The 13320-nt window shown below is 35.3% G+C and overlaps 1 long non-coding RNA gene across 4 annotated transcripts in view; it reads right to left on the reverse strand.

Moving 5' to 3' along the window:
* Positions 1–12662, reverse strand: part of LOC143668331 (uncharacterized) — a 186463-nt gene extending 173801 nt beyond the window's left edge. For all 4 annotated transcript variants that reach the window (XR_013168389.1, XR_013168388.1, XR_013168390.1 and 1 more), the window contains exons 1-2: positions 12468–12662; positions 7487–7534 (exon numbers count right to left, since the gene is read on the reverse strand). This is a non-coding gene — a long non-coding RNA (uncharacterized LOC143668331). The remainder of the gene's footprint in view (positions 1–7486; positions 7535–12467) is intronic.
* Between the last annotated feature and the right edge of the window lie 658 nt (positions 12663–13320).

A 13320-nucleotide genomic window follows, 5' to 3' on the forward strand; every position in this document is an offset into this window, starting at 1 on the left:
TATTTAACTAATGAATGTATTTCATCAGTGGAAAGCCAGTAGAAAATCATAATGGGAAAGTAGATTTTAGTACATTAAGATGTAAAATGTCTCGTTACTCAAAATATCACCAGCATTGAAAATTAGAAATGCAAGTCACTTACACACACAGGAAAAAAAAAATCAACCTCCCTAACATTCAAAAACACTGATTAAAATTTCATCATAACATTCTTATCTACCGAACTGATGAAGTTGCTTTAGATAATCAAGGCTGTAGTGAGACAGATAAAATCATAATGTGGATGGAAGAATAACCTTTTGGAAAAGATAAATACCATTATGATTCTAGAGCCCTTAAAATATATTGAGATCTTGTGGCCCAGAAATTGCATTTCTGGAAATCTAGCCTAAGAAAATGAACAGACATGTTTCCAAACAAGAATTTGCATAGAACATTATTTATAATAGCCAAAAAAAGGAAAATCTTAAAATAAAAATAAATAAGTGTATTTTAATGAAATATTTCCATATAATAAAGTAGTATACAGAGATTAAATCATGTTTTGAAGGAAATTTATTAATATGGGGAAATGCTGATTCATAAAAAAGGAGAAATATTATGTAAATCCATTGTAGTTCCAAGTTTGTAAAAACCAAAATAGCAATGGGAATGAAGGAAAAGGGATGAATGGGAGAACATTTTAAGATTTTGAGGGACAGAATCAAATCCGACCACTAAAAGGATGTGTGGAAGTATGCATAAAGGATCATTCTCAGGTTGCTGGCTCTGGTGTTTGGGTGAATGGTGGAGGTCATTGCCAAAATAGGTAATACACATGAAAAGGTAAAAAATTGACCTGGCTTGCTCAAATATATACATAAGCATTCTGCTTTGTACCGAAGTATAACATCATGAGTTATCTTACACCTATCACATTTTAGCCCCTACCATCACACAAGGGGTATTTTAGGTATTAGGAAAATCTCTTTTACTAAGGCTTGCCTCTTTCTGATATAACAGACTACTATTAGCATTGAAATTACATTCAGTCAAAATGCAGCTATATGGAGGCTAGATAGTAGGAGGATACCAAATTTATTGTTCCATTGAAAGCTCAATTTGCAGTGGTTCTAAAAATATTTAAATGACAATCTTGACGAAGACTTTCAGCAGACTGCTAGTCCCCTACAACACACAAAGCACTCAACTAGGTGGCACTCAATGAGGGGTACAACTATGAAAGGACTGCTTTGGACAGCCTCAATGGCTTTTGCTAATGGTCTTGAGAGTATGAGGAATAGCTTGAGATATACTTTTTCCATACTCTCCATAAATTGTTTAATCAAAGTAGCTATTTATAGCAGGGTTAACACTCAGGCTGGAAAATCAATGTGTATATAACTTAAACTAACTCTAGAGAGCGTATGATTGTTTGTATGCAAGATCCAAGGTCATAGGATTCCTTCAAATTTCCCTAAATTATAAACTTCAATTTAGCAATACTGTATAAGTTTTATACTTACAATAGTGATATTAGTCCTGCTTTCCCCTAAGAATATATCTGTAGGCTAAATAATGGTTTCTTTCTGTATAGTATGTGATACTTGGTTCCATTAAGGTGCAAAGATATATTCCATGAGGAATTAAGACTTAGATATTCTTATAATATTCCCTTTTTAAAGTTTCTCTAACAAAGGAAGAATTACAGTAGCTCTAAGCCTGAAGCAATAAAAACTTAATGAAATTAATTAGAGCATAGGAGCCAATAAGCCTAACTTTCAGTCCCAAATCTGCGCTCATGGGCAAGTCATTTAACTTCTCTGAAACTCAGTTCTGTTTATAATTTGGGGGAAAGGAATGACTTTTAAAGGTTGCTATCAGGACTAGAGATACTGTAAAACTTCACCATTAAAATAATAGCTTACTATTGTATGTGTTTTCTGCATATTGTTTCATTTAATCCTCAATACTACCCTTCTATTCAATTCCCCATTTTAAAAATAGGAAACTGAGGCACAGAGAGGTTAAGCAGTTTGGCCAAGGTCACATGCTTAGTAGGGAATCGGGGATTCAAACCTAAATGGTCTGGTTCAAGAGCCTGGGAGCTCAGTCACTACCCCAATCTACCAAAGGACAACCCTTAAAGTGGAAATTGGGAAATAATGACAGTTGTTGCTGTTGCTGCTGTTGTTTGTTGTTCTGACTTACATCAACAGAGCTGCTGGCCGAAGAGCTCCTCATCGGTTCACATTCTCAGGAGCAATGAGGTTTACACTTATTTTCAATTCAGATAGAACTGCAGTATCATAAATATGTGCACATTTGTTAAAAATAACTCCTTAAATGGTTAAAAGTCTTGCAAATATAAATCCAGAAGCTATTGCATCTTACAGTTCAAGGTAAAAAAGAATGGCTGATGTAAATTGTGCCAGTACACCATCAACATAAACCATTAGGGCACTATATATTACTGAGCAACCTCCACTCTGCCCATATATCTTGATACTGGCAATACTTTTGACACCAATCACTTCCCGAGATAAAATACAGTTTGTAGGGGAGTAATTTCTGCACCACATAAAATGGCACCCTCCCACAAAAGAAACATTCATTTTCGTACAAAAAAAATATGCTCACCGCAGTGAGTAATGTAGCCGCCAAGCACAAAATAAATGTAGCTCTGTACTTCCCCCAAAATTGCTATATTTAGGCTCATTTTCCAACCTAAATATTAATTTTTTACCCATAGCAGAAAGTGAATATTGAGAATCAGTCAATTCTCACATCTTTAGATAACTATGTATTTCCTCTATGCTCATTTTTTCCTTGTAATTCAGTAGGATTACTTGCCCAAAGTAAAACATAACTCTAAACAAATAGATGTGGTGCTGCTTATTAATGACAGATAAATTATTTCAACATACAGCACTATCATCTCTCACATGGATAATGGGTACCTTCTATTTGGTGCTCTACCTGAAAAGGCTTTTTGAGACCAGTGCACTTAATACATCTTGTAAGTAACATCAAGGCTGACATGCTTTCATCTACTATCACACATGTTATACATATAGCATAGTTCAGACATCTAAGAGCTCTACAAACTATTAAAGAAAGTGCCACCAAGAGAAAGCATGGATAATGAGAGCTAGAAAATAGAAAAATGAATTTTGAGTATTTATTAATCTCAACAGTTGTGGTGGTTTGAAACTGCATGTACCCCAGACAAGTATGTTTGTAAAGTTTATCTACTTCTGTGCATGTGAACCCACGGTAGGTAGGACTCTCAATGAAGCCACTTCAATTAAGGTATGACCCACCTCATTCAGGATGGATCTTAATCCTATTACTTGAGTCCTTTGCAAAAAGAATGAATATCAAAAAAGAAAGAGAGAGAGAAAAAGAGACTGCACTTGGGCACAACATGGAGCAAGAAGCTGAAAGCAAAGAAACCCATAAGAGAAGGGAGAAATCAGCAGATGCTGCCATATGTCTTGCCATGTGGCAGAGGAGCCATGGATTACTGGCAGCCAGTCTTCAGGAAGAAAGCATTGCTTTAATAATGCTTTGATTTAGATATCTTCCCAGTCTCAAAACTAAAATAAATTCCAATTGTTTAAGCTGGACCATTTCATGGTATTTGCTGGAGCAGCCTTGGAAATCAAAACAACAGTAGATCAAATTTCAGTAATTTCTTTTTTTTTTTTTTTTTTTTTTTTTACTTTACTCTGTACCACAGTAACCATTTGATTTTATCAGTCTGTTCCTTTGATGGGCTTTAAGATGAAAATGACAGATCTATTATGTCCACACTGCTCTCATTAAAAAAAATGAAAGTACATGACTAGGTAAAGCCAAATCAAATCAGCTCTGACCAAGGATAATTTGCTCTGATTACAGCAGCAATCACAAAGTTATGCGTTTGAAGTCATGAACATTAAGAGATGCATAGGACCAGCAACAGGAGATATATTTTTAATATTTATCAAAATTAGAGGCTGTTCTCAGCCTTGATCCTTTTAAACCTTGCCTTTCAGAACCCATAATAATTCACACAGCTTTTTCAGAAAAGAAAATTACCAGCATCCGAAGAATAACTTATTTTATAATCCAACCAGAGTTATAAGAGGAAAAGAGCAGATTGGAAGAGAGGGGATTATGTACTTCTAGATATCTTGAAAGAATGAGAAAAAAACAACTAAAATATCTTTTATTTTATGACTAGTTTATGATGCACACATGTTTTGAAAAAACTACTAAGATTTAAAGGGAGACCTTTGAACACCATTGGAAAGGAGAAGGCCTCCAGCAGTATCTAAACACCTAAATTTATTGCCTTAACCCAGCTAAGGAAACCCAATGACAGTGTGTTGATGATCATAGTCATATAACTGGACATGTTAGAAGGGAGAATAAACCTGACTCTCCAAGGCTATTCTCTACTCCCAAAAAAGGAATCCTTCTGACGTCTCATAAGATCTTTCTTGTCTCCATTAAAGCTAGACCCAGTTAGGCAGGCAACGATGGCTCAGTGGCAGAGTTCTCACCTGCCATGCCAGAGACCCAGGTTCAATTCCCGTGAGCCTGCCCATGCAAAAAAAAAAAAGAAAAGGAAAAAGAAAAAAAAAGCTAGACCCAGTTTTAATATACTCCAAGATACATTGGTAATGTTCTATTATTACCTTCCAAGACATTGAGTTTGATACTTGGCTCTAAAGAAGATTGTAACACTGTCTCTGAAGAAATCTGAGAATAAACAGTATAGTTTCCATCTTCACATTTCATAAATACAGAGATATCTACTTGCTAGATTAAAATATCTTTTTCATTACTCCAAATCCTTTGGACACATCCATTCAATCTCAGATGTGTAGACATTTCATGCTTCTTTATTTCATTTTCTAGCACTAGAAATATAAAATAGACTGATACTTTATATGCATAATACAGATGAAATCCAAATAGAAGTTGAATTCATAATCTATAGGAGGCCTCCAGAGCTCATGGGATGGCTTTACAGTGAGAGATACAGTGAAAAGAAGAATGGAGGCAAAGCAAATTCTTTCATCATTAAACTTCTCTGGTTATGTTTTATCTCTTGCAATATTTTTCTATTTATTTTTCTTCTTGAAATCTAAAGCGTATTAAAAGTGACGACTGGGGCAGTGTGATGGTGGCTCAGCAGGCAGAGTTCTCGCTCGCCTTGCCGGAGACCCTGGTTCGATTTCCGGTGCCTACCCATGCCAAATAATAATAATAATAGTAATAATAAATTTAAAATGATGACTGTATGTAATTGTTTTGTTTGTCAAAGCTGCTGGAATGCAATATACCAGAAATGGAATGGCTTTTAAAAAAGGAATTAAGTTGCAAGTTTTCAGTTCTAAAGCCATGAAAATGTCCAAATTAAGGCACCAAAAAGAGGTTCCTTCACTCAAGAAAAGCAGATGCTGTCCAGAACAGCTCTGTCAGCTGGGAAATCATGTAGCTGGCATCTGCTGAGATCTCTGGGTTCCGGAAATCTCTCTCAGCTAGGAATGCACACGTCTGCTAGCCTTCCCAACTTCTTCAACAGGTTTCCCCCAGGGTATTTTCCTTCATCTGCAAAGGTTTCTAGCTATGTGGGCTCTATTGGTTCTGAGCTTTTTCCAAAATGGTTCCCTCTTCGCTGCAAAAGTAACCCCATCTTGAATGGGTGGAGACACACCTCCATGGAAACCATCTAATCAAAAGTTACCACCCAAAGTTAGGTGGGTCACATCTCCATGGAAGCAATCAAAAAGATCCCACCCAGCAATACCGAATGAGGAGTAAAGGATACGGCTTTTCTGGTATACATAATAGCTTCCAACCTGCAGAGTAACTTCACTGGATCATAAAATGATGCCATCGACTTTAGACCAAAATATAGCCAAAACTAAACTCTTCTTCCCATTAGAAACTATTTAATTTTTGCCATGTAATTCCTTTAAGTAAAAGTTTTCTTAATTCTGAATTATTGGTTATTTGTAAAGTATTGCATTTTATTTCTAAAAGACAAAAATGCATAGAAATGTTCCTTGTTGGTAAGAGTATAACACAATTACAAAACAGAATGGAATCTCAGAATTGAACAAAAGGGAAATAAATGATTTACCCAAAGTCACATCATGAGTGAGGCTAGTTAGCACCACGAACCCTAGATTTTTGTTCCAGAATTTGGGGCCATTTCTATGCTTAGAAGAATACAAATCATCAGAGTAATAAGGGATAATAAATAATCTCAAATAAAATTTATTTGACCATTTTCAAATAAATCATGTTGAGGAAACAAATGTTAAGTATACCTTAATGTTAAGACTTGCCATGAACTGTTTATATAAAGGCACAGAAAAAAAAAATGTTGAAAGGTACCAAGTTGTTGGTGAATGGAGAAAAACTTTGATTTTTTACTTTGTATATTTCTGCAGAGTTTATTTATTTATTTATTTTTTACAAGATCTTTGTCTTACTTTTGCAATTATGCTACTCTTCCAAATCAAACACTAGGCTGCTGGGAAAACTTTTGTTGTATTTAAACTACTAGAAATTGTTTTGAATAGAGCTCTTTCCAAAACCAGATTGATTCACTTTTGCATAATAATAAAGGACAGTTAATAAAAAAATAATCTCCACAACCATAGTTTATTTGCTTCTGAGACAGTGTTTGTGGTTCTGGGTTGGTAAAAAACTCAGAGTAAACCTAATGGTATCATAAAATTTTCAGAATGGACAATCAAAGTATCAGGGATATCAATGTACTACATTCTGTAACTAAGAATCACAGAGGACATTCCACTCAATATATAAAATCTCGAAGATTATAAATAGGTGAACATGGACTCAGTCATCATATTTTGAAGACTGAGGATCAAATCTCAAAGGCAAACTGAGGGTGTTTTTAAAATTCAATAAGATACTTTACAATATAACTAGCAGCAGAATAACCTGTATTACAGAACATTTGTTTAAGGAGAAAATATGAGAACTCAGAATCTAAATATAAGAAATAGTTCAGATTAATTAATGGATAACTCAGTAACAGATTATAAGAGGAGTTAAACACAAAATGAATGAGGTCTTCTACTTTTGGGGGCTCTAAGGACTTTGAAAAACAGGAAAAAATTTCTAAGAGAAAAATTGTAATGTATATAAACACAAATATATATATATATATACAATGTTTAAATTGAACAAATTAACACTTTTAGCACAAAAACATGCAATGTAATATAATATGAGTGGGTTAATCATGAGATGATTATAGGATTCAAATATATATATACAGTACAGGTGTTGTGGTCTGGTAATAAGACACAAGGTTAAGGTTTTATGAGGAACATACTTCAATCCTGTTGGCATATCTCTGTGACTCTACATATAAACTGATCTTGAAAAGTCTAAATTGGGACCTTTCCTGCATGTGAGATCTGAGCCCAGAATGTCCCCATCCCACCACTGTTAGAGGTCTTAACCCACACTTACTTTTTGAAGGTAACAATGAGACTCTATGAGAAACTTCTTTTGGTGTCCCTGACAGACAGAAAAACACATTAGATTAACCACAGTCAGAAATAATTCAGTGCATATGCTCCTTGAGGACTGAATTAATAAGCCCTTCTAACAACAAAAGTTCTTGAGGACCTCAGTGAAGAGTTACAAATCCAATCTCTATTTCCTAAATCTATTTTCTCTACTGTTAAAATTGGCTAATTTTAACATTCAAATGCCCAGGACAGGTATTCTGACACTATGGTCTCAGGATCAAATAATCTCAGTAGTCATCAATAGTCTTCCAGTGTAGATGAATTACAGAACATCTGGAAAAACAAGAGAAAGAATGAAAGAGAGGGAGGGAGAAAGAGAAATGAAAGAAGGAAGGAAGGAGAGAAAGAGAGAAAGGGAGGAATGAGGGAGAACATTTGGGGTGGTATAGTAAGTCAGCTGGATAATTCATGCCTAAACCCATGGGATTTTCCACAGCACAAAGATTGAATAGCCTATATTGGACTCGGGCAGTCTGATATAGTAAAAAATAAAAATGGTGATTGATTCAGCATCAGCAGATTTGGTTCAAAGTCTCAGCTTTGGCTCTAAGTAATAGTAGGACCTAAGACAAGTCATTTAACCTTGGCCACAGTTTCATTTTTAAAATAAAGGCATTAGATAAGATTATCTTTATAGTCCCTTCAAGATCTAATATAGTGTTATCCCATTTTTCTTTTTGCTGTGTAGTAATTATAATCAAATCCATGGATAGACAAAAACTTCAGCAGATTATCAAATTAATGAGAGTAGAATGAAATGAAAGATTTAAAACTCCTTAAAAAGTGTGACATGTTTTACAAGTGTTAGGTATTATTATTTCTATTATTAATACAAGGTATCTGATGTGGAAATTCTAAAGTAGAAAAGCACTTTAGATAAAATTTTCCCAATGTTGAAAAATGAGGCTACGTATTTCTATTTAAGCTAGCATCAAATTTGAAGAATACTGCATTGTATCCTTTTCAAGTCTCTACTGAGGGTTACTTTGAAGTTCCATAATGAAGTCATTTACATTTATGTTCACCTTTTCAAGTTGACTGCAAGCATCTTGAGAATAGGAATCGTGTCCTTCATCTATGTACACATACAATCAATATCATGTGAGAAAATATGGCTGAAAATTCCTTATAAGCTGTAAAGAGTTCTATAGACTTTATTCCTTATAAACAATAAAGAATTTTATGAACTTTCTTTTAACTGTAAGGAGCAGAAAGAGTAGGAATTGATGCTCAACTAATCTTGGTTGAATGGAAATGATTTGAACCAAAGGATCTGGATTCAGAAAATTGTACAGAACAGTTATATAGGTGTTACCTATATAACTATGAGTCTTCTAAAGGACCCTTCTCACAGGTTTATTGCAAAGAGGTTTCTAGGGCAAATTTCATATCAAAAGAAAGAAAGAATTTAACCCATCTTTAGAGTCAGAATTCAATGAATATTAATTTGCCAAAGATGTCCAGTGTGGATAATAATCTGGTATTCCAGGTCCTAATATTAAGAACTATAAATAATAAAAAGAAATCTGCATGGAAAAAATATTGATGAAAATAGAAAACAGTAAGAGAAAAAACACATTGTGCGGTAGATGGAAATTCAGTCTCCAACCCACTTCTTGCAACAATCTCTGATTACACAATTTGGTGAAATTTATGTGTCTTGTTTATGTTATCAACCTCCTCCTACAAAAGCATAATTACTACCAACTTGAATTCCCTTCTACAATATTTTTACAAATTCTTCTGAGTCCTTTGATTGACAGCAGTCGTTGGTTTATTTGCTTATCACTCTTAATTCCTTGTCTTGCATTTACTGCCAAAACTACCACATTCTTAATAAAGGAAAAGGGGGAAAAAAGTAGGTGACTCTAAGATATTACTATAAATCAATCAGTAGTAAATAAAATTCAACAAACTGAAAACTTTTGCCACTGATTCTAATCTTTTCCTATTTGCTTTATTGGGCATACTTGGGTATTGAAAGCAATTTCCTACAAAATTAGGAGGTATGGAACCTCACCAGGTTTAATTGGGAATGTGTGTCTTTGATCTGTTTCCCAGATAGGAGAAGGCAACCTGCATTAAGGGAGAAGTTCAAAATGTCAACTGGTAGAATGCACACAATACCTACATAAGGGCAATCAATTAATTATCAACCTCTTTATCATGATGACTTTGTCAACTGTTTGTTCATTAGATTCTCACGCACAAACACTGCAGACAAATACCAAATCACAATAAATGACAGCTATTACACAATGGGAGGGACAATGCAAATAAAACGTCCAAATATAAAGAGGAATGTAGAAAATATCAAAAATTTAAAAATTAAACCTTTTCATTGTGATAAGGGTTTTTAGATCCTACAACTCCCAAAACCTCCGTTTGAAAACTTACAACAAATTATTAGTAATACTACCCTGCTGATGAACCTTGTATTAATGCTGTTAATCTTTATCTATATCATTGTCATCATCGTTATCATATTTACACGATGTGCCACTGAAAGAAAACCCAAAAAAAATGGAAGTGCTGTTTAGAAAACCAATGTATTTAGAGACTATACCCTTTAACAATATAACTGTAAATTGCTTTGGGGGGTTACTTTTAATAGAAAGTTTGCCCACGGGATAGGGTTTATCATGCAAACAACATTTTAAATATCCCTTTTTATAGGTCATATTTACTGCAAAAGCCTATGTTAGGAGAAGCCATAACTAAGTCATATCACCTGCAGGTTTGTTTGGATCATTGCTCTCAGCTACAACCTGTCACTGCCACATCATAGCAACACTGTACACTTTATTACGGAAGAAACATACTATCCTTGGAACTTGAATGAGCTTTGTTCTCTAAAGTCTGAAGGACAAAGAGTTTTGTCATTGAGTATATGAATTTATGAGTGTGCTAATAAAAATAGACTGATAAATATTTAGTACTTATTTTCAAACTTGTGAAATAAATAGTTCCTTATGCTGAGGGAAAATTAAAAAATGGAATGTTTTAATATATGAGTTATTCCTAAATCTCACTTTGACCATGGAATGTGACCCTTATCTCCTACTAACACCTGCTAACAACTAGTAAAGCTGAAATGTCACTCCTCTTTCTGCGCTGATGAATCAAAAGTAAAAGTGGCATCTCTCAATCCAGAACAGGAGTCAAGCGGAGAAGTAGTCCATAGAGCATGAATAATTGAAAAATCATGGTGGCTACATCTTACTAAGCTCTAACAAAACAGTTCTATTTCTCTCTCACCCTTTATTCTAAGGCTTTGGCAACAGGGTGCATTTCCTCAAACAGAAGGAAAACACAACAGAGACACATTATCTAAGACTAAAGAAAAAGGTGCTATTTGCCTCTTCCACAGTGGCATAGCTTCACAGTTTGAAAGTATGAGAGTCACCGTTTACACTAGTTTCTCTGCAAGATTCTCAAATCATAATACATCCTTCTACTCTTTCAGCAAAATTTCACAAACTTCTCCTTTCAATGATCAAGACTAAAACATGTATTTCCTAGAGTGATTCTTACACACAAATTCCAGTATTCCCTAAAAGGTGGCCACTAGAACCAAATAACGTAAAGCGAAGTCTACATTTCTGTACTCACTAAGTGTTTACGATTGACCATTTCTTAGACTCTGTGCTGTCATGACCAAACTTTACTAAGGCTTCTCTCCTGTGAGAAAAAATAAAACGCCATGCTTGAAAGTGAGTAAATGCTCACCTGATTGTGGAGAAGAAAAGAATTTATTCATGATCTGCAGGAACGAGTGCCTACCCCAAAAATGACGGCTGGCGCACTAAACAATAGAATGCCAAACCGGTTATACCTGTGCCTAGCTCGCAGACTCTCCCGTTTCCGCTGATTGGATACTCCAGAGGTTACAGCCTATCGGATAGTTTAAGTAATTCAAATTTCCGGTGGAAGGTTTCTGCTTTTGATTATGCTTTATTTTTCAATGACCTTGGCTGTTACTTATTTAAGCTTGTTTCTACCTTTTTGGCGCCAATTCTAGGCTTACGGCACAGGTGACCTCTTCTCCCCTGCATGCAAAACTGGTTTAAATTATCATGGTTTGAGTTGTTCTGCAGCCCTTTCCTAAGCCATCTCTTGTGAAAGCTGAACTAAATTTTCTTGCAACTCCCACAGGCAGGCACCTGAGCCACGGCTTGTCCCCAAGCCTGAGCAAGCACTAAAATGCGGAACATAGCCCCTTATCAGCTTATCCCAAGAATAGAATAAATCACAGGGGGGCACATTTCTTGTCAAATTCCTCCTAACACGTCCCTTTCTTGCCCAACCTCCCCTTAAAAGCTTCAGCTAAATCGGCTTACCCCACCTAAAAAAGAAAACTTTTCTGTTTAATTTTGAGATGTTTCAAATTTCTGAGATTAGAATATTCTCCCTATTGCAATAGTCTGTTTCGAATGAAGTTTCTCCTTAGCTAAATCCCAATATGTTTTTATTTGACAGTACATTTGATTCAACTGAACATTCTTTAAATGCAGTGATTAAAAGCATAGGTTTTGATATCAAAAGGCCTGGATTTTGAGTCTTAGTCTTTTGCTAATTGTGTGAACTTAGGCAATTTACTTAACTTCACTGAGCCTCAGTTTTTCACCTATGATATAGGAGTGAAAAATACGAGATCAAATGGAATAATTTCTGTAAAGTGCATAGAATTTTGCTCTTTGACCCCTAGAATGTAGCACTCTCACCACCTACAGTTGTCTTTACACTGTTCGTTTCTCATTGTTATACATAAAATATAATGATATTATATTATTGTTATATACTTTATTTACATAATCTTTATTGAAAGGTTTAGGAGGCTAAAGGGTGAGAAGGAAGGAAGGTGGACGGGGAAATTTAAAGTGGATGGGTTTATTTCTGCACTCCCGTGCAGAGCTCACCGAACTCAAGATGGAGAGAGGTGAGTCAGCGCTTGGGTGATGGCGTGGGCAGTTCTTAAGCAAGGGGTCAGGTGACATCCAGAAGGGGCGGTTCTCCGGAAGTCAGGTGTCCGGAACGGGCGGTTCCGGAAGTCATGCTGGGAGGGGCGACACAGCTTCCGCAGCTCCAGTTGCAGTGCTCTTCCCCTTTCTCCCGACCTAACGTTTATAGTTTATGTCATGTATATTAAATATAGTTATATATATTATTTTTATACATTTAATTCTGCTTTTTCCTCTTTTTTCTCCCCCTAGCTGGTTCTTCACTACCCACCCACAAACCTTTCACTCTCAAGCGAAAGTACGCAGAGGAAAATTGGGGCAATCAGGAAGATTGGTAAAAAAAAGAGTTCAGTGTGTGAAGGAAGAGCCAATTAGTCTTCCCTTCCTGTACTGCACATACTCACACACAAGCATGCATACTTAACACTTGGTTTTAATTTATTCAAATGACTCTGAGAAGCACAGGACTGTTTTAACTGGAACACTGGCCCATATACCAAAATGACCAAATCTGAATCACAAATATCACATATACATCTGTCAGTAGACATAAACTTTTGGCTCTGCTACCTTTTACATTTAGCACAAAGCCTTCACAAAATGAAAAAAAAAAAACAAATGGGAAAATCATTTTTAAGCTATAAATGAGGCTAAATCATGTCTGATTACACAGAGTATTAAAAATCAAACATACATAGTTAAGAAATTAAATCCTTGGGTCACCATAGATTTTACATCAGGTCATAGTACACAGAAAATAGTAAATATTTGGCTGTAATTTCTTAAAATGAAGGGAAACAATCAGAGAAAA

Source organism: Tamandua tetradactyla, chromosome 24 (assembly GCF_023851605.1).
Source record: "Tamandua tetradactyla isolate mTamTet1 chromosome 24, mTamTet1.pri, whole genome shotgun sequence".
NCBI classification, from domain to species: Eukaryota; Metazoa; Chordata; class Mammalia; order Pilosa; family Myrmecophagidae; genus Tamandua; species Tamandua tetradactyla.